Genomic DNA, 24,701 nt, shown 5'->3' on the forward strand with positions numbered 1-24,701 from the left:
GTCTTTTCTTCCAGATTAAATAATCCCAGTTCTTCCAGACCTCTCTTATAAACTATGTGTCCCAGACTTCTGATCTTCTTGTTGCTGTGTGCTGGACTCTATGTTGTCCATCTCTTATTTGAAGTGTGGTGTCCAAAACTGGCAACAGACCCCAGGTAAGGCATCACCAGTGCTGAATAGAGGGGGAAGGTAACTTTCCTTGACTTGCAAATGATACTCCTGCTAGTATGATGTTACTTGCCTGCTTTCTGTCTCTTTTTCTCTCTCTCTCTCAACAGAATACACTGTTGGTTTATTCAGTTTATCATCCTTTATAACCCTCCCCCCCCCCGGGGCCCGGCCTTTTCTGCCTAGCCAGTCATTTCCAATCTGTATTTTTCCATGTGATTGTTCCGTCCCAAGAGCAGGGTTTTGCACATGTCCTTAATGAATGTTAGGCTATTGATTAATTTTGAACCATTTCTCCAGTTTATCAAGGTCATTCTGAATTCTTCCCTCCCTGGTGTTTGGAACTCAAGCCAGCTATTAGTTTCTTTGGAATACTTGCTTTTATAGGTTTCTTCCCATCAGCTTTATCTCTCCAGTCGCATTTTAGAAATTTCTGGTCTCCTGTAACTCTCTTGGCCATATGCCAAAGTAGGCTTTCTGGGAGCCTACTCTCTGGGCAAAAAGGGTTTTTTTGTTGTTGTCGGAAAGCATTGCATCTTCCCTGTAGAGCCAACTCATTGTAGAGCAGGGACAGCATTGATCGCCATTGACACCAGACACTTTGGGAAGCCTGTTGGGTAACTTAATGGTCTATCTATGGATGTTTGTCCCAACTGGATTTGGAAAAGAGCACAGTGTCTAGAAGTGTGAGCTGTTTGTTTGAGCCTGCTGGCATCCACAAAGGGAAGTGAGAGGGGTTTATAGACGGATAGTAGCTGTGTCCTGTGTGAACATGGACGGTAGAAAATTTTCAGTCCCACGCTAGGGAGTGTCAGCACCTTTCAGGTGCTCTGTTCACTCAGGGTAACCCAGGCTTCAAACTAGATGACTGAGAGGGAAGATACTGGATTTTACTGACTGGAGTCTGTATCAGTCTTCTGTTACCTTAGCTCTGTGAAAGTTCAGACCTTCTCTGATGGTTCCTTTACCTCTTATAGAAACAGCAGGGCAGTAAGTTTCTTTCAGAGAAACAAGAATCAAAGAATAAAAATCCTAAAAGCCTTCTCTCAGCTATGACCAAAAGGCCTGATAGTGCTACGTATAACCAGAGCAGTAATGGAAAGAATGTGCTTCTAATTTTTAGTGGTCTTGACTTGTGGATGTGTCACATTTGCTTTTTATTTAGCTACCCTTGCAAGCAGGGGCCATTGACACCCCAAAGTTATTAACACCCATTAACAATCTGGAGAATTTTAAGAGCCTTCTGGTAAACTCTTTAGGTACAGATCTTCTTGCCTAAAGGAAACAATTCACCATGGAAGAAAAATATATTTCAGGGATTTGCGATGTGTTTTTTTAGCCACTGCAAGTCTGAGAGTGAATTCAGAATTTCAGATTCTGGAACTTCACCAGAATGGTTTGCTTATATGCATCGCAGTGAACATCCTACCTATGCAAACATTGATCTAGGCTTTCTTTTGCCGTAGGCCATGTATTCTAAGGGAGAAACACCAGCTATTCATCCTCATATTAAAAGGGTTCTTGGAGCATTTTAAATCCTGAAAAATATATAGAGCAACCTCAGGGAAATAATCCTGTTACAGATGCTCTTATGAAACTGCCCTTCAAATTACTTTCATCACCATGTCTTCTCTTTTTTCTGTTTAAAAAAAAAAAATGTTGGGTAGTTACCACATCCGCACATGGTATTTTGGAGACTGAAACTTTCCCATAATTAAAGCTGTAGGACAGCTAGACCTAGCCCTTATTGCAAAAGAAAAATTAAATTGGTTATCACTCTTCCAAAAATTACTTCCTTTTTTATCCAGAAACCAAGATTTTTAAAAGAAGAATTTGTGTCTGCTTTAATATACAAACACATGTCAAAGCATGTGCAATAATGTCAGAATGAGTTAAAAAAATCAAAGGCATTACCTTACCTTCTCATATTTTCCAGTCAAAAAAGAAAAAGCATCTAAACTGTTGGTTAGTTAAATTTTGTACAAGGAAAGCTTACCAGGGTCTAGGTAGGAATCCGTTTGGGTCCATTTCCACTTATTTCCACATATCAGATAAGAAAAAAATCAATTTTATAGACAGAAAAATCTTTTCATTCTGATGAAAGTATTTGTAGGGGTGCTATGTGGCAATCTCTGCATACGTTTTTGCTGGCTTTTTACATTCAATGAAGAAGGGCAGTGTTTGACAGAAGAGTGTTGCAGACAGTAGTTTCCTACAAAAGTCTTTATTGTATGACGTTGTGAGTGGTTACTCTGATGCCCTCTCTTGGGTTTTAGCACTGTTGAAAGTTCCACCTTTGTAATGGTGAACTAAGCTGTGGAGATGAGAATGAAATTATCCTTCAACTGATTTTTTTTCTTTTCATAAATCAAGTTTAGATACGAGGAAATCACTTTATCACAAGGAGTGTGATGAAACACTGGAACAGGTTACCCAGAGAGGTTGTGGAATCTCCATCCTCGGGGGGTTTTAAGACCTGGCTTGACAAAGCCTTGCGTGGGATGATCCAGTTGGGGCTGGTCCTGCTTTGCACTTTAGAGCAGGTGGTTGGACTAGATGTGACCTCCTGAGGTCCCTTCAAACCCTCGTTGTCTATAATTCTATGATTCTCTTTGTGGATGAGAGAATTGGATACAATATTTAAGTGTGAGCTTTACCAGTGCTATGTATGGGTAAAATCACCTCTGCGTTTCTACTCACTTTTTGCCTGTTGATTCATCCAAGGATCTATAAGAAGCTCACCTTTTACTGTTATGACCCCTAAACCTTTTTCAGAGTCACTGCTTTTCAAAATACTCCATTCTGTAGATGCAGCCTGGAATCTTTACTCACAGGTGTAAAACTTCTCATTTTCCTGTATTAAAGCTAATTTTGTTTGAGTGGGGTTAGCCTACCAAACAAACCAAATCATTCTGTGTTAGAGAGTGCCCGGTTCTCATTATTTGTGTGTCCATTACTTTTATTACATCTTTTATATTTATATTCAGATCATTGAGGAAATTTGAATAGCATCAAGCCTAGAATGTATCTCCGTGAAACTCCATTAGCAACAACCTGATTGTTTTTTGAGATCTGTTAGCTAGCTAGTGCTTAATCCATTTAATGTGAGCTATATGGATATTATAATGTGGTAATTTTTTCATTCAGAGCAGTGTGTGGTGCTAAGCCATATGGCTTGTAAGACTGTAGTCCTTTTACACAGTCACCTTTATCAAGCAAACTGGTACTCTCATCAAAAAATGAAATCAAATGTGTTTGACATAATCTGTCATCCATAAAATTATGTTGATTAGTATTAATTATATTTTATCCTCTAATTCTTTATTAGCTAAAACTTGTGCCAACTTTTCCATTATTTTGGCTAAAATGGATTTCAAGCTAATAGTCTGTCATCATGCAGGCCATCCCTTATGTAACACTGGCACAATATTGGCACTCCTTCTAGTCTTTTGAAATTTTCCTGGTATTCTAAGGTTTATGAAAAATGAACATCACAGTCCTAGAGAACTTAGCAAGTTGTTTTAGGACATTTGGATGCCAATTATTTGCCTCTGCTGATTTAAAAACTGTTATACCTAGCATACATTGTTTAGCATCCACATTAGTTACTATGATGTTGGTTGTACCTTGTCTGCCTATTAGTTACTAATGAACTCAAACATACTTCCTTATCCTGTTCTTCCCAAATACAGAATAGTAGTATTTATCATTTTTGCCATCTCTGTCTAGTAAAGGGGGTCTCTAGTCTTGTTAGGATTTCTTTTTTTCCTAATATGCTTTAAGTCTGCTCCTATTTGAACTTGGCTGTGCCAACTATGGATTTTTTCCCCTTATTAACTTTCTGTATTTATACGTCTTGTATTTTATGTTGATTGCAATCTCCTTTTCCCTTTTTCAAACTGATACATTCACTTTGTCACTGAAACAGTGTGGGTCTTAATCCAGAGTTATCTTCTTTCTGAGTTGAGTCAAGGTTTTTCGGCTTTGTAAGTCACTATTCTTTTTTTAAAAACAATGGTTCACAGTTTTTTGTCTAAACATTTTATCCCAATCAATTTCTATTTTAATATTCCTCAGCTTGGGGAAGCCAGCCCTTTTGAAGCACCAAGTATGTCTATAAATTACAGTTCAGACTGTTTTGTTTGCCCACATTAAAAGTGATCCAGTCATCATTACTGGTCCCTAGGCAACCATGAATCTCCAATCCAGTGATTAATTCATCTTCATCCATCACAAGAAGCTCCAAAATAGTGTCCTTGTATTAGGTGTAGTATATTTTTGTTAGAAAATTGTCATCTCTGGATTGAGCAGCTGAGACCAGAGGAAAGTCTACTGTTGGCATGGTGAGCTGGTTTTGTAGGGGAGAGAAATAATCTGGTGAGAATAATTTCCACAGTGAATAGGCTGTCCCTCTTTCAGATATTTTCCTGGGTTTTATTCTCAATTCTTTTTCTCACTCCCTCATCTGCTTTTCTCCTTCCTTCAGTTGCAGCCTGTCATTACATTACACTTAATCTCTTTTGAAATGTTCCTTTCTTTTTCATGTTCCCTGGGTTTCTTGCAATTCTTTATCCACTCTTTTCCTTTCCTCTCTTCCTACATTCTTGCCTTTTAATAGCTCCCCTTGCCTCTCCTGGTAGTTCATGTGCTGTTGTCTACCCTCCTCTGTTTATCATGCCTTCCTCCCCCAGTTATTAGTCCTGTTAGTTTCTTTTGAAGTCATGAAAAGTCCTAAAACCTTCCTTTCCCTGATAGCATGCAGATCCACTGGGAGCTGGAAGCCACTGTTGTTTTCATCACTGGACAGCTTTGACATCTGTACATCAGTTGAAAAGCTGGTGTGTTTGTGGGTGGGGAGGTCGGGAAAGCAGGAATTCCCAGCAGTGCTACTGGGGTAGATTACTCAGTGTTTCTGGATTCTGTTTAAATTGGAACAAGGGACTAATTTGACTGGCACAGAGTGTGACTACTTCTTATGTTCCACTACCACAAGTGTAGATTTTTTCCAGTGTCTGGTACACAATATCACCTGATCTGTAATCCTTGCCAGATCCTTCATGGTGCAGTTACTCCAGGACCCAGCAGACCAACAGAAGTTCTTTTATTTCACTGCAAGTCAGAATCTTGTTTGAAGGCAATGTAAACTTATCTAGATCAATAAATCCTCTACACCTGTGGAGAAGTGTTTGATGTCCTTGTGGGGTTTGGCATCTTCAGTGAGTGTGTTGAGCTGAGCACACACATTTCTAATTGGGTAGCTACCAGTGATATTTTTTTGTGAGTGGTACGTTTGCTGCTAGGAAGCTTTTCTGTGATTTCAGGCAGCCAACAGCTGCAGTATGGCCCTAGATCAGATGTCTGGTGTCTTTGACCTGTCATGATCATGAATGCTCATGACTGCTCTCCTGTGGAACGTCTCCAACAAGTACACGCGGGCAGTTCACGTTTGTTGGCTTTTGACTTCCTGCAATGCTGTCGCAGCTGTCATTCACCCCCTCTTCCAGCTCTTTTGCATGAGTTAGTCCTTCCTGCACTGGGTACATACATTTGGCTGCTGAATAACAAAGTACAAATGTGGTGACTCTTAGTGTTGGTGTTTGGCTCCTCATGTTGTATTTGCAGTTTTCCTGTTCTGGGCACAAGCTGCTCAAATGCACATCTGGAAGTCATACTCTCTCAGCTCTTGGGGAGTTCAAAACTTGGCTAAATGCATTAATGTGCCATGACTGTTGTGATTTGAGAATGACTGTGTATCGTTGGCTATGGGACAGATAATGGTAGGGGGAAAACAGTTGAACTGCTCTGTAAAGAGACCAGTTAGCCCACTAGTTCCCAAGCTGTGGGCCTTCAGACACTGGAGAGTTGTTTGGCCATGCCAGGCTGAGTGTTCCCTTGGGTTCTAGATCTACATCACATTATGGTCTGTTCTAATGTTACTTTTTCCCATGAGCACTCGCTGTATTTGGCAGAGGGATGTTATGTGATTGCAAGTAGGAGAGGTATGGGAAGATGAGACTGTGGCCTCTGAAGGTCTGTTCCACCTGGTCCTGGTCTAGTTATTAACCTTGGCTGTGTATCTGGTCACTATCAGTAGTCATACTTGGCTACAGGAAATTCTGTTGCCTAGGAAATGGAGTTATGACCCTACACACTTGTAAAAAAAACAAACATTTCTGGGAGCTATGAATTCAGGAGCGGTTCTGGAGAAGATAATGGTAGGTGTGGTGCATCCAAAGTCATGTGTGTTGGAGCAGAACCTAGATATGGTGCAAACTCTGTGCTACATTGGGTGTCTTGTCTCTTTGCATCTATGCTCAAGATCATATTGTCCCCCAGAGGGTAAATGCAAGGTGAAATGATTGCCTGTATACTGAATTGATATGTCCGTGATGTATATTCACCAGGAAATCCCTATCTAACAGGGGTTTCAGAGATGAGTATTCTTTACCCAGTTGTATAGAAATGGGTGTCCCTTTTTGGCATGGGGTAATGTTCCCATGAGAGTGACTGGTGTCCTGTGATGTGGCAGTGGAGAGTCCATTATGCCCAGACTTCAGGATGTTCAGAATTGCATGCACATAGATTTACAGTCTCTATTGTCATTGTTGTGATTGGTGGTGGTGTTGTCATGGTTATTTTAGTATTGTGGGCTCCAGTCAATCTTTTTGTGATATGGAAATACAGATATGGGAGGAGTTGAATATTTATATATCCCAAGGTAGGAATCTGGGAAGGTACTCTGAGATACCTAAGCACCAAGAAGGAATCTGTTTAGTGCATCTTGCTTACATGCTCTGAGTCAAATAGATTTGAGGTTGGGAAAGAACTAGATCTGGACAGGTTACAGGGGTGGGCGGATGGGAATAGGATGGTATTCAATACTGACAAGTGCAAGGCACTGCACCTGGGGAGAAAGAACCAGCAGCAGACCTATAGGCTGGGGAACTCCCTTCTCGTTAGTGCAGAGGCAGAAAAGGATCTTAGAGTCATCATTGATTCCAAGATGAACATGGGCCACCAATGTGAGGATGTGGTCAGTAAGGCTAACCGCACCTTGTCATGCATCCACAGATGCATCACGAGCAGGTCCAAGGAGGTGATCCTCTCCCTCTACGCAACACTGGTCAGGCCGCAGTTGGAGTACTGCATCCAGTTCTGGGCGCCGCACTTCAGGCGGGATGTGGATAACATGGAGAGGGTCCAGAGGAGGGCTACTTGCATGATCAGGGGGCAGCAGGGCAGGCCTTATGAAGGGAGGCTATGGGACCTGAACCTGTTCAGCCTCCACAAGAGAAGGCTGAGAGAGGATCTGATGGCTGTCTATAAACTTATGAGGGGGGACCAGCGGGGAACGGGAGAGTCACTGTTCCCCTGAGCACTACCAGGAGTAACTAGGAATAACGGCCACAAGTTGACTGAGAGTAGGTTCAGGCTAGACATCAGGAAGCACTACTTCACAGTCAGGGTGGCTAGGAGCTGGAACCAACTTCCAAGGGAAGTGGTGGTCGCTCCTACTCTGGGGATCTTCAAAAGGAGGCTAGATAATCACCTAGCTGGGGTCGTTTAACCCCAGCGTTCTTTCCTGCCCATGGTAGGGGTCGGACTTGATCTGCTCAGGTCCCTTCCGACCCTACCGACTATGAAACTATTAAACTACTATGAAATTTCCCCGAGGTCAGAGTGGCTTGATTTTTTCTTTTTTTTTTTTTGTTGGTCCCTTTGTAGCATTAATCAGACATAAATCCCTGCTCATTCTCCTTGCAGTATATGCTTATTTTGTGATTGTTGTTTATAGAATCATAGGGAAGTGGGTCTGGAAGGGACCTCCAGAGGTCACTTAGTCCAACCCCCTGCCTGAGGCAGGATCATCCCTATCCAAAGCATCCTATACAATCCATAATCTAAACTCCTCATATTCACATACTTGCACAGAGAGCCCTGGACACATGCATACATGCACAGTTAAATTACAACAGCCAGGATTTATAATATTGAAAGAAAATGGATAGATATAAACCCCTTTTTCCTGGTTACTAAATACATTTGATTCATATAACAGATGGTTGTGATTTGATATGCTTTTGTCATACAGGGCATGCAGCGAGACAGACACTTGTAAGAGAAGTGACTAAATGGAATTAGAGAATTAAGCTTCTGTCCCTTTCAGCAGAAGGGCAGCGATGATGCCTTTTGCTCACATTGCTGTAATCTATGGTTTAGTTATTAGTACATTATTTTCATTATCGGTTCTTTCCTCCCCCCCTCTTCCCTGAATACCTCCCTCCAATAAACACCCACCCACCCACACACACACACACCCCTCCCAGCTGGTAGGGTCTGTGTCATAACCCCGAGAGGTTCCATTACAGGTCGGTGATTGGTGGGCTCTGTTAATTCTGTGACCAGATTTTTCTAAAAGAAGGCAGGCCATAGCTGCCTGATGCCGATTGGCCATCCCCCTCGACTCCCCTGGCTCCCTTTCAGAGCACACACCACAGCAGGCTCCGTGCTGAATCCTAAACCAGCCCAATTTACATCCATTCATGAATCTGTGACGTCAGCAAGCTGCTGTGCTCCTTTGCAGCGGGGCTGCGGGGTGGCGTGGGTGGAATTTCCTTTTCATCTTCCAAACCTTTATTTTTATTTTTTGCCTTCCATCTTTTTAAACCCAGAAAATGGAGCATCATGTATAGGCATTCTCTATCCTTGTGAGTATTTTGCTGCATGCTTTTATATCTGCTTGGCGTGCGTGGGGATGTGTATGTGTGTCTGTGTGTAGAATGGCTTAATGTTACCTTCTCGCCATTGATTTCAGAAGGGCAGATGGATGGTGCATTTGTGGTAGGAAGGGACCAAAAATCATGCTGAAGGAAAGGAGGAAAGAGAAACATGAAACCCTGTTTAATCCAAGAGTATGTCTTGAGCTGACAGCTCTTTTTCATATTACTTGCCTGCATGGTAGATATGGACATTTTTCATTTGCAGTCTTGCACGTTATATCCCTTAATGCCTTTCTTTTAAAGAGGGAGGGAATTAATTTCAGCAAGGAGCAGCTGTAGGAAAAGGCAGATATTAGGGTATACAGGGAACAACACAAAGATCACTGGAGGCAGAATAGAAGGGGGGGAAAAAACGCTTTCTTTACAGCCAGGAACAGAATAGGAGAAGCAGACCTGGCTTTTTACCTCTGAGCAATTGTAGTTGCTTTCTTCTCTATTGGATATTCAAGCATTTTTGCTCTAATGTTATTCAAGTAATAGACAATTTCAGATTTATTTTTTGACAGACTGAAGTAATTTGCATAACATGTTTTAGTACTCTGGCCCTGATTTTTATTTTTATTACTGAAAATCGCAATTTTGAGTTGTTTTGGTTTCTCATACTGAATGCACTCCATCCTTCTGACAGCCACTGAGTAACACCTTTGATCATGCCAGGTTGTGATACTCTTGTTCACACTGAATGGTGCTTCACAGAAATCAAGGGGGATGCTTTGGGGGATCTGGTGATGCTGAATAAGAAAATCACAGATGGCTTTTCCTTTTCAAGTTGCTGGAAAATGGAATACTTGAAGTTTAAATCTGAAGGAAGGTTGCAAGAGCCTAACCTTTGGAGATGCTAAGTTTTGCTGCAATCAGTCCTTAATATCCCTGGGGAAAGCTAGATGGACGAGTGTTTGTTATTTTCCTGAAATGACTGATCAAAATGAGAGTGTGGTAAAAACTGAAAAATGCAAGTAATATAGGAAATGACTTTCTCTGCTATGCCTGGCAACCATAGATACTCCTCCTGTCTCCTACAGAGCTTGAGCTATCCTGGATGTCATCTAGCGTTGACAGTCAAGTTTTAGTTGTTTTGAAAGTTAGCTTCAATACCTGCCTCTGTTTTTGTAGTGCTTTTATGGATAAAACATTTTTTTTTATTTCTCGGTTGTGAAATTTTGTCCTAAGAAAGCGTGATCTGTTTGGATCTATATTGCTGGCTTTTCGAAACGATCAGCAGACAATAGATCTCAGTTTTGAAAGTCAAAAAGGGACTTCTAGTTCTTGACTCTTTGGATTTAATTTGATGGCTTCGACTCATTTTATAGTCCACGTTCAACTTTAGGCCTCTTGTCTGATTACTTTTATGATCTGGGATGCTCCTTTGTTTCAGATTTCCTTCTGTTGCATCCTGGTCTAGCATATTCCACTCTTTATTATCTTGATTCATTTTCAACTTTGTGACCAGAATGATTAAATTATTTTTAGCCTTAAATGTATACAAGTTCCCCTTGCTTTATGCTGTACATGCATTCCTGGAAAACACTGTATAACTTGAATGTGCATAAAGGGAACACACTTTACAATGTAACAAATAGGGATATGTTCCAAGACCTCGACTGTACTGATCCCCAGACCCATTTCTACCACTTCTACAAGACAATTTTGATACTCACCAACGGCAAAGCGTACACACGAGCACAGGGCACTATCATAATGGGGATGGCAACTACAGAAACATGTGTTGCAGACAAGTGAGGAGCACAGGTCCATACAGGCGACTATATTTTGGTGTGCATCACTCCCACAATGCACTGCACAAAGCAGCTGACTGTGGGTTTCCACCACACTGATCGCATAAGAGTGAATTTACCTCGCATATAATGAATTTTTGGTATAAAAAGGGTCATCGCATAAGAGTGAATTTACGCATGCATAAAGCAAGGGAAACCTGTACTAGGCACTCTTAGCGCTTAGGTAACCTTGCTTACATTTCATAGACATAGACATTAGAGCTGGAAGGGACCTCAGAAGATCATTGAGTCCAGCCCTCTGCCCCAGGGGCAGGAAGCCCCCCAAGTCCCTTTCTTCCGTAGTGCTAGCCAGTATAGCACTGCTAAGTGTATAAGCATGCTGCAGGTTTTTCCTCCCAAGGTGGAGAAAAAAGTTTTCAGAATAATTTTATTTTTCTGCCTCAAATTTCATGACTAAATTTCTCTCCCTATTAAAATATGTTAACAAGTGATAGTCCTGTGTTTGTTTCCAGTGTAGTAGAAAATTTGGAGTGCCTTATTTTTAAAACGTTATAATAGTCACGGTATATTTCATTGTTTAAAATAAACTATATTTGTTAAAATGTACTTCTGTTGTAGGTATCTAGGTTATAGCCATATTGGTCTAGAGTCAAAACTCGTGGTACAGGTGATATCTTTTATTAGACCAACTAAATAAAAGATACCACCTCTACCATGAGTTCTGATTCTTTCTATTGTAGATACTGCCAGTGTAAAAATGGTATTATGACATTCCTGGTATTTATCTCAATGATTTCCATAGGAAATGTGTGAAGTTTTCTGTAATTGGACCTAAGACGATTGCTCATGTTGTCAAGAGACTACCAGTTCCAGGCATGTTATTTTAGGTGTATGGAATGGCTTTCAAATGGTGGAATCCTTCAGTATGGATGAAATTTTGCTTTCTGGCACAGTGGTTGCACTGAATGGTATTTAATGGCAGCTATTCTAACATGGCCTGGGGTCTTAAACTGTTTTTTTTCCCAAATTGATGTATCATCTCCAGTAATAAAGGTCTTATAGAACACACAAGACTCTTAATGATGCTTGTGAGTCTCCATTGCTGTCAGTGCTTTAGCAGGGTAGCAACTCATTGGCACTTTGTCATGAAGTCTCTGGAATGGGTCTGAAAAGTAAAGCCAGAGTAGAACAATAGCAGGAATTTATTTTGGGTTTTTAAGATAGACAGATAAGACACAGGGACTAGGTTTTTTGAATAAAAAGATGCTGCTTTCACATACTCCTTGAAATAGAACTGTATTTTAAACCAAAATATTGAATTTGGGAGTTGCTGTTTGTGAAGGTACAACAACTTGAAAATGTTGAGTTTTTCAGTTCTAAATGTCAAGACATTTCTATACTATATTTTGATAGTAAAATCTGAAGAAAGCGAACTCAACTGGCAGCAATGTAACCCTGGATTTTAGAACTAGTAGATCTCATCTTCTGTTACAGAATATTTTTATTCAGGGGTTGGAAGTGGAAAACCAGCTTTCTTATTTTTTTCTATTCCTACTCAGTTTCTCAACTTTGTGCGAGTTAGTCATTGAATTGTACAAAACTAGATAAAATGAAGAAAACATTTTCTCTGCATCCACAGCAGAAGTTATAGCTCTGAACAGGTGGCTTAGCACTTCCATAACCTCTGACTCTAGGGGTCTAGCCAGTGTGTTCCACCACGTCAGTGGTTTGGCTTTCTTTAAAAGTTTGTTTGGCTTGTACTGCTTGAATATTTTTACGTAATTCAAAGTATTTCAATAAATTATAATAAGTACAGTCCTTTCTAATTTGCCATCATTTTAAATGCAACTTTAAATAGGTTATTTGTAAAAAGAAAAATGTACTTAAATTAAAACAAACAAGCAGGTTTAGGCAGACAAGGTTCTTTGGGTGAATCTGATATCTTTTATTAGACCAACTTAAATAGTTGGAGAATAAAGGTTTTTGAACCCGAAAGCTTGCTTAAAAAATTGTTCTCCAGCCATTTAAGTTGGTTTAATAAAAGATATCAGATTCACCCAAAGAACCTTGTCTGCCTATGTTCTTAGACTAACACGGCTACAACCTTACACCCCTGTAAGCAGGTTTAGGTACATTCTTTGTTTTTCACTTTTTTATATTAATCTTTAACCAGTCTGTGTGGATAGCAAAGTGTGATGACAGATACTTGAGGGAGGGTCATATCTAGCTCAGTAAAAATCGATTAACAGCAGTGTTTCTATATTTTAGTACGAAGTCAAAATATCATAGAAGCTTTCAGTTCTACAACTGACTCTGGTCAGAGTGCATCATTGTCACCTCTTCTGTCTTTATTTATAACATCCACCAAAAGGGCAGAGTTAGGAGTGGCTTCATGAGTTGCATTAGCAGTTCCTGCAGCAGTTGGGAAGAGGGGGGGTAGGCAGGTGAGAAACGGATTTTCTATTAGAAAGAGTGGATTTTTATCACAGGTCAAGCCTTGTGTGTATTATCTTTTATTGGCCCAACTGTATAGTTGGGAGAGTGGTTGAACAAGCTTTTGGGCATCAAGTGCCCTTCCTTGGGTCATCTGATTTAAAAAAAATGTTTTTTATCACCACCTTCAATAAAGTTGTATTTGCATTATCTAAGCCAGGGGTGTCACACTCATCTGACCCCCATCCCAGCCAGAGTTGGGGCAAAAGTCTGTGGGCTGAATGATCCGGCTTTTACAGAAGAGAGAGCAAGAACTGGTAGTAGTCTGAGCAGAGGAGTTTTTCTGTACATGTGGGATTCATCTGAATCCTAAACAGTGGCAACATGGCCTAGTGGGCTAAGCAAAGTGTTCAGGCCTCGCAGATTTTAATTCCACCACTGATACCATCTGCTGCTTAGTAGATGGGCTGCTAAGTGTGTCACTGTGTCTTTTTCACATCAGGGAATAATTTTTAACTTCCTCGTAGAAGTGTTGTGGTGATTAAAATGAAAAATGCTAATAAATGCTGAGTAGAATTACAGCAAAGAACATCCAGATGGAGTTCTCGAGTGTTCCCACACTCCTTTTGTTCAGTGCTGCTGTCTTCTCTGTGTCCCCATAAACCTCCTACTAATGTGAGCAGCCCCCAGTGGGACTGCAACGCCCTCCAGTAACGAAAGTCTGCACTTGTGTAACGCTTAAAACTTATGACTTCTTGTTTAGTGCACTCTGCAAATATGAGCTCATTGGAGTCTCTTTTAGAAATCAGGGTGGACACAAGTGGATTCATCTGCAACAAGGCACAGTTGAATGCCTAACCAAACCCATTGTGAAGACTGCCTTTCCACTTGTTCTACCTTCTGATGAAGCTCTTCGTATGTCACCTGCACAACGCTAATGCCAGTTGTCCAGCACATGATACCACCGAGGTCTGCTGGCTAGCAGATTAATTAGGTTCAGCATAAAGTTTAGAATAGATACTGAGCAGTAGTGTAATGAAGGGGGATAGGTAGAAGCAACGACCCCAGGGGTCAGTGACTGCAATGTTAGACTGGGAGCACTGCCAGTGACACTGCCCTGTGCCTTGCCACTGCCCAGGGTGTCCAGGAGTCATGTTATACCTCTGATACTGAGCAATTGCTCCACATATCGCTTTCCTTCTGCATTAGTGCCAGTATTCTCTTATACAAGGCAATGAGATAATACTGTTGGTCATCTCTTTTGGTCATCTCCAGGTTCTGTGGCAGACCAGTAGATGGTTTTTTGAAGCTGGTTGTGAGAGAGAAAGACATTTAGTAAGTATGAAATGTCATCACTTCTGTTTCAGGAGGCCTTGTTCTTTTCCCCGTTATAATTTTACAGTGGTTGCAAATAAAAAAAAAATAAAAAAATTCCCCCCACTGGAACTACCTGAGTTCATATCGAGAGGGATAGAAGGGCAGGAAGGAAATTGTGTGAATTAAATCTGTAAAAACGGACTGACATCTCTTTAGGAGGAACCGTACTTGGTGATTGAATAACCAGAAAAAAATAGTTGTCTTTGTTCCTCACTGCTTGTTGGGATATTTATTATATAATGCAAGAGTGTTCAGCTCATTTGGTCCCATAGGCCCGCTCTGGATGACAGGGCTTCTTGCAGGCTAGATGACTCACCACCAATGGTGATGGCATATCAGCACAATTCCAGAACCCACAGGGGAGCCCTGCGCCTACTGAACTCTCCACCCTCACTTTCCTCTGTGACCAATTTTAGTAGCTAAATGTGACTAAAAACTGCAAATTTGGTGGGGCGAGCCCCAAGGGTCTCAGTGTAACCACTCACAGGCCTCATATAGCCTATGGGCCTCCAGTTGGACAGTCTAGATACAAGACAATGTACCTGTTACAATGCTCTGCATTTAGGATCTCAAAGCATGTTACAGAGAAGGCAAACATCTTGGTCTTCATTTTAAAGATGCGGAAATAGAGGTGAATTGACTTGAGCTCAAAGTCATACCGAAGTTCAACGGCAGAAAGAGAAGGAGAGCCCAGATCTCCATACATCCCATGCCAGAAACCTGACAGGAACATGAAAATGTGCTTTGCTTTCAGTCTCTGCTATCATTAATGTATGCAGCTTAATGAATCAGTGTGTTTTTGGCAAGCTCAGTAAGACCCATAGCCAGATAATTTGGAGGATAAATTGGGGCATATAGTTCTGAGTGTGTTTTTGTATCTACTGAAATCCATGTTTACATGCATGTAAATAGGAGGTGTCCATGTACTGCCATGTATATTAGGACTGATCTTCCTGTAAATTCACTCATGGAAAGCTAGGTCCCTGTACATTGGGAATTTTTCTCCAATATTAATAATTGGAGACTTCTTTGATAAATTAGGTCTAATATAACACACACATCTGTTAAATATCTCTTCCATCTTGTTCTACTGGAACTGGAAAGAAAACGTTATCTCCCAGGTAACTCTTCTATAAGTAAAAGCATGCAAGGAATGGAAGCATATGTACACTGTAGGGAAGGGAAACCTAATTCTGTCTTTTGAAAGCATGTAGAAAATATCTTTGGGTATATACAGGCTTATTTAGCAGATTTGTGAATGCACAGATTTCTCTGTGTTGTCTCCTCTAGTCAGGGGTGGGAGTGGTGATGGCCCTCTTCCTGGTGTCTCTTGAGCATATATTACTAGACTTTACAGAAGAAGGAGATTGGGCATTGTGGTCCCCTTGCTTTACCTGTGGCAGGTTAGGATGTTATGTCTTGTGTTGTGTCAGGGTTCAGTGTGGGGTTTTCCTAATTAGTTAGACCAGGGTTTTTCAACCTGTTGCCTTCAGTGAAAGATGACTGTGATCAATCAAAAGTATGTGAATACCCACGTCAGAACTGATTAGTTGAGTGCCTCGGTACAGTGGAACTTTCTAGCACAAGGCACGGTGAGACAGGGGAATTCTCAGCACGGTGGAGAGCCCCGGTGTGGAAAAGTTCCCGCCGCTCATATGCAAATGCGCATACTCTAATTGGCCAGTTTCAAATTATTCTTACGTGGCGGCTGGCAATTAGCTCGCTAGCCGTATAAAGGGTTGGAGTCATTTCCGCCCAGGTTGGAGAACTCCGTGCTTGTCTCAGAGTGGAACCTGGCGATCCGATCACCTGCTGACGACTCCCCGTCGACGAACCCCCGACATACCCCCGTGTCCTGCATGCTCGAGTTTAAAGATATCTCGTCTTATAAGAGCTCCTCGGTTTGGTTGTAACAGAAGTTGGAGTTTGAAGTTAACCTTCTTCCTACGCTGTACATTGTGACAGTGTAAGTAAAGCCATCTTAGTTTGAACCAGTACGCGTTTGTGCCTAATTCTACTCCAGCGGTCGCAAGTACCCATCTATGTGCCGGGTTTGTGGCTACAACCCAGCCGGCCCCTTCCCCGGATTCCAAGCTCGGTCACCCACAACCCACACTTAGGGTCTGCACCTCCATTTGAAAATTTTTGAGGGTCCTCAAATGAAAAAAGGTTGAAAACCACTGGGTTAGATGATGGAATTCTATGGGATGGTTTGGATAGGAATGATCTTGCCTTGGGCAGGAGGTTGGTTGAACTCAGATTCTTTGATTTTTTTTTTCATTGAATTTCTGAACTTTTGTAGTGATCACCATCTTAAAATGCTTTGCACATGTTCAAGGAATCAAAACTCGTGGAAGCGGTGGTATCTTGCAGATGTTCATTCATCCTTAACATAACCCAGGAGGAAGGTGTAATGTTTATCTCATATAGGGTAGGGAAAATGACAAAATATATTGCATGGGATAAAGTTAGTCTCATTACTTGTTCACATGTTTTAATGTCATAGCATCAAGCGGGCACTAGGGTTGATGTACATTTTCTTGAAGAACTTTTTCTGTGCAGTAACCTTTTTCACATGTAACACTCTTGGTCTTAAGTGTGGAAAGGAAAGGGTGAAATTTTGAGGCTTGGGAAGGGAGTTGCCATAGACCAGCATGATAACATTGTGAAGTACAGCAGGGCGGTCCAACTTCCAAGCGGCTGGGTGGGCACTTCCTCATTATGCTGCATCCTGAGTGTTCCCCAATATACCCTGCCTCCCCTTCTGCTCTCTACAGGTTTCTCCATGGCACCATGCCACATGAGATGAAGACATGCAGCAGAAGCTGGGCAGGGAGGGGGAGCCCTGAGATCCTGGCTGCTGCTGCTGCTGCATCTGGAGCAACAGAGGTAGCAGTGGCTGGATGGGAGTGAGGACACTGAGTGCAGCCCACAGGCCACTGGTTAGAGAGCTTTGAAGTGCAGAATTGAGTGTTAGAGGATTTTTCATGCAACGGAGGCAGCTGGGGAAAAGATGAGAGGAGAGACACAGAGGGCAAACCCGAGTTCAGCCCAGCTTCAATCAAAGAATAAGCAGTATGAAAAATGAACAAAGGTTTATGTCTTCAAGAAAGTGGTCCCATCTTTTCCTCTAAGGAGGTGTTTTAGTAGATATTATGCAGCATCATTTGTTTCCTGTGGCATTGGGTTATGCAATTCTAGGGCAACAGGAATGCAAAACCCTGGAAGAAAAGAGCAGCGTTTCAGCAGATCCAAAAATACATTATACACTGGCAGCAGAAACATTTATATGCATAGTGCTTACATAATAGCTTGTTTTCTACTTCTTGTTCCCCAAACTGCTGCTTGTAAGGATGATCAGACTAGCAGGTGTCAGAGGGTTCAATCTAGCTCTCATTGGCTACAGTGGGAGCTGGATCAGCCTTGATCCAAATTATTCATAAGGATGATTTTGGTTTGTATTCTCCTCAATATCAGAGAGGAGGCTGATACTTGCTTTTCTATCCAGCTTAGCTATTCACATTCTCCTGTAATCTGAGGCCAGCAGCATGGGGTTTACTTTAGAGCATTGGCTTTATCATTATGGATAGGATGAAATTCAGCAATATGGAGAGAGCAAACATATAGCTACAACCTAAACCCCTGCAACATATAGCCTAGGCACCTTTTGAATCTCATAGAATCATAGAAAATGAGGGTTGGAAGGGACCTTAGGAGGTTGCATCTAATTCAACCCTCTGCTCAAAGCAGGACCAACCGCAACAAGATCATCCCAGCCAAAGCTGTCTAGCCGTATCTTAAAAACCTCCAAGGATGGAGTTTCCACCACCTCTCTGGGTAACCTGTTTCAGTACTTCACCACCCTTCTAGTGAGAAAGTTTTTTCCTAATATTCAACCTAAACCTCCCTTGCTGCAACTTGATTCCATTGTTCCTTGTTCTCTCATCTGCCACCACTGGAAACAGTCCAGCTCCATCCTCTTTGCAACCAACCATCAGGGAGTTGAAGGCTGCTATAAAATCCCCCCTGTCGCCTCTTTTGCAGACTCACTAATTCCAGTTGCCTCAGCCTCTCTTCACAAGCCATGTGCCCCAGCCCCTGAACCATTTTTATTTCCCATGTTGGACCTTGTTTGGATTACAAGTGGTGCATAATAAACCTTGCGGTTGCCCTCTGCACAGGCATGGATTTCAGCCAGTTTCTCATTTGCTTGTCTAATTTGTATTAATATTCATAGAGCAAGTTCAGCCAAGAAGCACAAAGTGAGCAGTGTTTTGGCCACCAACACTGTTGCAAAGCATCTTTGGCTTTTGCCAATAAATTCTATAGCACAGTAACTCCAATGTGGAGGTCCCAAATGAATGATGTAGGTCAGGGGTGTCAAACATACAACCCATGGCCTGCAGAATCATTTTGTCTGTCCTGCTAGTAGTCTGATGGGCTACTGGAAGTTTGGGGGGCATGGCATACCGGAGAATTTGGGGTCCCTGGACCTCGATGGATATGGCCATCAACAGCAGCCTCCCAGACTCATGCCTCCACCCAAATGTAGCCTCGCCCTGAACCCATGCTGCCACCCAAATCTAGCCTTGCTCCACTGCCCATTCCCAGACCCTACTACTACATGGGAGGAACCCATGTAGTTCAGATCCTCCTCGGGGCCCAGGATGAAACCCGGGCATCTCTGTTAGCTGGGACAAAAATGATTGTATAAATAGATGAACAAACACTTCCTCTGGGTGTTTAAGGTTTGGGGCATAGTCACATCCAGCATGTAACTGCATGCAGGCTCTTGTGTGTTTAAAGATTGTAGCTGTTTAAGTATCTGCACTACCCTTTGCATGTGTAGAGCCAGAACAACCACTGTCCTGTAGCTCAAAAATGGTCCTGCTGCCAGCAGCAATTCATCAGCTTGTAAACATTATTCTTGTATTCATTTTACAAAGCATTAAAAAATATAGTCCAGTCAATACGCTATTGTGGCTCAATGGGAATAATCTTGTTGTAGTTTAGCCAGCGTGGACACCAGGTTTGATGAGTCCCAACAGTCAATGTTACATTGCATCGCTTTTTTCCAAAATAAATCTATTGGTTTTATGAATGATGAAATGGGAAGAGTGTGTGTGTGTAAAAAGTTCAACCCATATTCATATCAGACTTTTGGTATACTAAAGAGAAAAGCCTGAGGTGAAATCTTCCTTGGGACCTTCAGACAAAGGTTCCTTAGTTGTTTTATGGGTCTGTTCTAGTGTTTTGATATTGTCAGAGTGGTAAATTAATATAGAGCCTGATCAGGTCTCTTCCTGAACACTTGTACCAGAAAGTAGAGTAAGGCAGGTTTCAGCATCCTGCAGCCTGGATCCGGCTTGTGGCAGCACAGGAGATCAATACGCAACTTGTCTTGGTATGTCCTTCTCTGCTCTGCACTAAGCCATTGATTCCCTCCATGGCTCCTTCCCTTCTGCTGTCCCCCTTCTTGTTCCTGCTCATCCCCTGCGACACGTGCTACTTACCACCTCTACCAAATTTGCCCCTCCCCACACTTGTTGGGGATGTGGCCTATGGCAACAGGAGGCATCAGTGGCCCATGGTGGCAGATGAGTCACGAACTGTGGCTTGCTGCTTTAGAGGGAACAAAGCACCACCACCGCTTCCGGTGAGCACTTATATCCCTGTTCCCCATGTTCTGCTAGGGGAGAAGATGCATCTTCTCTTCACCACTACCAGCCAGTAGTTGGGCATATGCTTTACCAGGTACAGACCTACTGCTGTTTATTCATTCCCCGGAGCTGAGTGGGGAGAAACATGCCCATCTCCCAAGACTGATCCAGAGACAGGGATATACAGTTTTGGTTTTCTTGTGGGTCAGATGGCAGTGGCTTACTGTAGGCTCAAATCTGGCAGAGCAGCCTGTGGTTTTCCATGTCTAACAAGGCAAAGTTTTACACAGATATAGTGTTTGCTACAACTCTGACTACTAGGGCAATTATACACATACTTTTCTGTCCTGCAACACACCAGTGATCCTCTGCTTCGGAGCAGACTCGATTAATCTGGGATGACAAGGTCCAACGACCACAAACTCCTGCAAGACCGTTTTAGGCTGGACATAAGGAAAAACTTCTTTACTATCTGAGCCCCCAAGGCCTGGAACCAGTGGCGACGTGTAGGGGGTGCACAGGGGTGCATGTACACCCCCTGACAGCGCTGGTGCACCCCTTGACTGCAGCATTCCCAGGTGGCGGTGGCAGGTGAGAGAGCTGGTGGCTCCCTTGAGAGTGCCGGCCGGGGAGTGCAGCAGGAGTAGTGGTCCCCCCGTGGCTGATCCCACCCGACCCAGAAGTGCCTGAGGGATCAGCTGCGGGGGGACATCCCCTCCCCAGTCACTGACTGTCTGCGGGGGGGCGCAAGTGTCCTGCCTGACTTAGGAGGCACCAGGTGCCCATGCCTGGAACAGACTCCCCACAGGGGTGGTGCAAGCACCTACTCTGGACATTTTAAAGAAATATTTGGATACTTATCTTTCTGGGATCCGTTGACCCTAGCTGACTTCCTGCCCCTTGGGCAGGAGGCTGGACCCGATGATCTTGCAAGGTCCCTTCCAGCCCTAATGTCTATGAAATCTATTAATCGAGTCTGCTCTGCATGTGAGCTGAGGCGAACTGCGCGTTGCCATGTGCAGTTGTATAAGTGGTGATATGCGTGTCAGCGTGCAGAAAATGGCAGTGGCACACTTTTTAACTAAAGCACCTCTGATGTGTTTTAGTTCAAAAGCACTCCGCCACCGTTTTGTCAGCGCTGATGTGCATTTTGCCACTTGTACAACTGTAAGCATCACAGTGCTGGGTGCTTTTATGTGTAAAAATGCCCCTAGTGTCTACCAGCCACTTGCGTTCTCCAGTGTCATTAATGTCAGCTGGAGGAATTTGAGGAGTGCCCTCAGTTCCTTTATACATTTAGAAGTGCCAGGATAAGGGTACTTGTGATTGTCTAATGTCAGGTATGGTTTTTAAAGGAAATTACTTCAAGATACACAGAACATTTTCTTGGTTTCAAGAAGTTGAATGGGTGGGTTTGCACTCAAAGCAGCCTCTACAATATACCCATATTATGTTTGTGGGACGCAATGGGGTTTGTGTTTTATTGCTGTCTTTTTTTAGCACAGCTTCTAAAAGGGAGAGGATTCCTTATGGTCTATAGATGGCATTTGCCTGGTTGTGCTGTGCATTCGTACCAGATTACTGCTTTTGTCATCCCGAAGCCTGGTATGTTTGGCTTCTGAAGGCAGTTGGGGTATGTGGCTACTGTAAAATGTGCACCTCTGTGCATGTGTGTGAGAAGCACATTTATGAGATGGAAGCTTCCCAGAGCAGGGGTGGGATTTGGCTCTTGGGTTTTTCCTAAATATGAATTGGGAGACTAACTCTTTGATTTCTTTGTAGCTGAGCTGCCTTGTCTAATGCTTTTAACTGCAGATAAGGCCACCTAATGTGCTTGGAGAGATCCAGTCCGACTTTTCCATAAACAGAGGTGCCTGTTGTGTTCATGCTGAGTTCCTGTGGTTGGGATGGAGGAAGGTGTGTTTGGGGGAATGGGAAGCATTTCCAGTAGCTTGTGCTCCTACAGAATCATGCAGTGTTTCAGAAACTGCCTTGTAGACTTAAAATACCTTCCTGCTTAGCTGCAGAGAATAAGTACAGTTGGATTAAAATAGCCTAGTTGAGATCAGAGGTTCTGTCTTGCAATCTGCTGCTGCTGTAGCAGGCGGTTAAATCAGAAGAGCCTGAACATACGCACAGTCCTCCCTCACACTTGCCCACGGCTCAGAGCGGCTGTCTTGAAGACTGTTACTGCAGAAGCATTGTTCAGAGCTGAACACCAGAACACCCCCTGATTAGGCTGCCTTCTGTAATGGTTCAGAGTACCCTACCCTGCTGCAGTATGATTGGCACAAAAATCAGGTTCATGTTATTTGCAGACCACTTAGCAGCATGGACTAGCAAAGACATGTATTTCTTTTGCCTTTCTCACCTATGCAGATGAACAAGTCTTCAGACTGAGGCTAGGCTGAGGCAAACTAGTGATAACCTTGACAGATCAACATGGTGGTTGTCAACCTTTTTAGAGTCAGGACATCCCTTCCTAATTCTTCTGAATTGGGTAGCACGCTGGGTGAGAACCACTGTTGTCCTGCCTCTGCTTACCAGGTACCTCCATATTCAATAAGGAGTTTACCAGACTGTCAGCATTTGCCTTTTCCCACAGCAGCCGTGCAGTTGTTGACTCCTGTCCCCACTCATTAACCCCCCCCCCCCCCCCCAAAACAGTGCCCGTCCCTTGACAGGTTTGATTTTTCTATCATCTACACAAGAAATTCTTAGTTAGTTGCAGTGGAATTACTCCTGATGTATACTGCACTAACTGAGACAAGAATGAAGCTTAGACAGTGAAATAAAATGAAGCTATTCTACTTTTTCTCTTTGTGAGAGATTTCCATTGATGTGAATGGGATTCATGAGTGACTGGTGCCTCCTGAATCTGGGGGGGCACCCACAGAAGCCACCGACGGCAGCAGCCCTGTCATGGGGGTTGGGGGGGACCAGCCCTACCAACAGCATCAGTGTTGGCCATTGGAGGGGGTATGTGCAACCCCTACCAGTCACCTATGATGGGATTGTTGTGAGTGAAATAAGGGTAAAATACTGAATTAAATTAATTCAAAATGCCCTGATTTGTCCTAGATTGTGTAATACATATTTCAGCTCTTGGATTTACGGAAAGAAAGAGGTTGTGTGAACTCTTTAGAAAGGTTGACTGTGTTAGAGTGGGAACAAGTATTGCTGTACTAAACATTAATGAGGGATCTTGATCAATTGATCGATTGATCTATCTACCTATCACATAAGGATACAAATACCAGGTGTTCTATCAGCAGATCAATGAATGCTCCTGTTTTTAGGACACCTTTCTCTAGTGAGGTGCTGCGGCTATTGCAGACAGGTTATCATAGGAAAACCTGTTTCCCTACATGCTCCCCGCCACATATTCCTCCTGGAAACAGAGGTGCATGGGACAGTTTTACCTGTTCTGAGCATCTCTGTTTCTGGGAGACACTGGGCACATCTACACATTCATTAATGCTCTTTTGCTAGTGCGCGTTAAATTGAATACCTCCATGGTGAGGTATTAGAAAAAGGCACATTAGCCTATTTTAATGCACATTAGCGAAAGTGCACAGGTTTTTTTTGTGATGCTTTAATGCACATTAAAATAAGTTAATGCTCATTAAAGCACATGTGTCGATGTGCCCATTATTTGGAGTCAAACTGGGAAGATCTGTGGCAGGAGCATACTCTCCTGCCACAGTTTTTCCCAATTTGACTCTGCAGGACGTACACAGCTCAGTTCTACCTGGCCGAGGTAGTGATGGTCCCTTGTGTAGTGGCACTTCTGAAAGGAACTTGTGGCATCCCGGGGTGACACAGCACCCCAGTTAAGAACCAGGACCACTGGCTTAATATCAGTGACTATAAAGATGCTAATCGGGCTCCTTGCTAAAGAAGTCCCTGTGCAGAATGCTTTCTCTTCAGTTAATTTGGGCAAATCCTCTGTTTATCCACAAAACATACGTACTGCAGAAAAGGACTTCAGAGTTACAGTGGACAATAAGCTGAATCTGAGCCAGCAGTGTGACCTTGTTGCAAAGAAAGCCAAGAAGGAGCCTGTAAATTTCTCTTCCTCCCAATTTAAGGTGAATGACAAGCTAGAAGAAAATCATATATTCCCGTAGAGAGAGACTTTACAAAGGAAAGGACAAAACTATAACTTTTTTCCCCAGAAAACTGAGCCGGGTGCACTGGGCAACAGGAGACATTCTCTTGATCAGTTTGGTTGACTTATTAGTCAAAAAGTTAAAATCTTAGGGTAGCTGCCATCGCTGTGCCGGCGCTGATGAATTAGGAAAAAAAATACCCCAACTGTTACAGATAACCTGGACTACATGTTCCTCCGTAAGTGCTATTGGCTGCTTACAGATGTGGAAAAAACCTAAAACAAACAGCGCTTTACTTTTGGCTTGGCGCACCCCCGCACTAAGCAGCCCCAGAAGAGGCATCACATCAGTTTACCTGGCTTGCCCAACATCTGTATAGATTGCTTGCTTCTGCGGAGCTTTTTGGCACTTTTATATAGTAGCTGATTGAATCAC

General features: G+C 42.8%; 1 protein-coding gene across 10 annotated transcripts in view; it reads left to right on the plus strand.

Moving 5' to 3' along the window:
- The window catches only part of MAP3K13 (mitogen-activated protein kinase kinase kinase 13), a 115,399-nt gene that overhangs the window by 46,766 nt on the left and 43,932 nt on the right, over window positions 1-24,701 (plus strand). For 2 of the 10 annotated variants that reach the window (XM_019489866.2, XM_019489868.2), the window contains exon 1: window positions 8,641-8,876. The exons of 7 other annotated variants lie outside the window; for them this stretch is intronic. The gene's annotated coding sequence lies outside the window, so the exon portion shown is untranslated. Of the gene's footprint in view, window positions 1-8,640; window positions 8,877-14,392; window positions 14,453-24,701 lie in introns of those variants that run through there. One more of the 10 variants, XM_019489861.2, reaches the window with a different exon arrangement.

This window comes from Alligator mississippiensis, chromosome 7 (genome assembly GCF_030867095.1).
Source record: "Alligator mississippiensis isolate rAllMis1 chromosome 7, rAllMis1, whole genome shotgun sequence".
Taxonomy (NCBI): domain Eukaryota; kingdom Metazoa; phylum Chordata; order Crocodylia; family Alligatoridae; genus Alligator; species Alligator mississippiensis.